This window comes from Penaeus monodon, chromosome 10, assembly GCF_015228065.2.
Source record: "Penaeus monodon isolate SGIC_2016 chromosome 10, NSTDA_Pmon_1, whole genome shotgun sequence".
Classification (NCBI taxonomy): Eukaryota; Metazoa; Arthropoda; class Malacostraca; order Decapoda; family Penaeidae; genus Penaeus; species Penaeus monodon.
Window position 1 is genome coordinate 18,416,351 of NC_051395.1, and position 507 is coordinate 18,416,857.

Consider the following 507-nt stretch of genomic DNA (forward strand, 5'->3'; position numbering starts at 1 on the left):
TCCTCTTCTCTTATCTCCTCTACCTCAGTCTCTGCTCTTGCTTCCACGGTTCTGTCGATTCTTTCGTTCTCCACATTTATCAGTTGTTCAAAATACGACCTCCATCTTTCCTTGATATCGCTTTCTTCCGTCAGTACCGCTCCGTCTGTGTTTTTCACCTGCTTGCTCTGATAGACATCTTGGGATTCTCGGTTCTTCTGTTTTGCAATCCGGATCGCTTTCCTTTGGCCTTCCTCGTCGTCCTTCAGACTGTCGTATAGATCTTTGTACGCTTCCGATTTGGCTTTTGCAACAGCTCTCTTCGCAGCTTTGTTCGCCGCCTTGTACCTTTCGATTGTCTCTTCACATCTATTCAGATCTCTCTGTTTCTTCGCCTCCTTCTTTTCTTTCACTGCGTCTTGGACTTCCTCTCCCCACCACCATGTCTCTTCCTTCTTTCCTGGTTTTCCAGATGTCACGCCAAGGACCTCCTTTGCCGTCTCAGTCAGCACTCTGCTGGACTCCGCC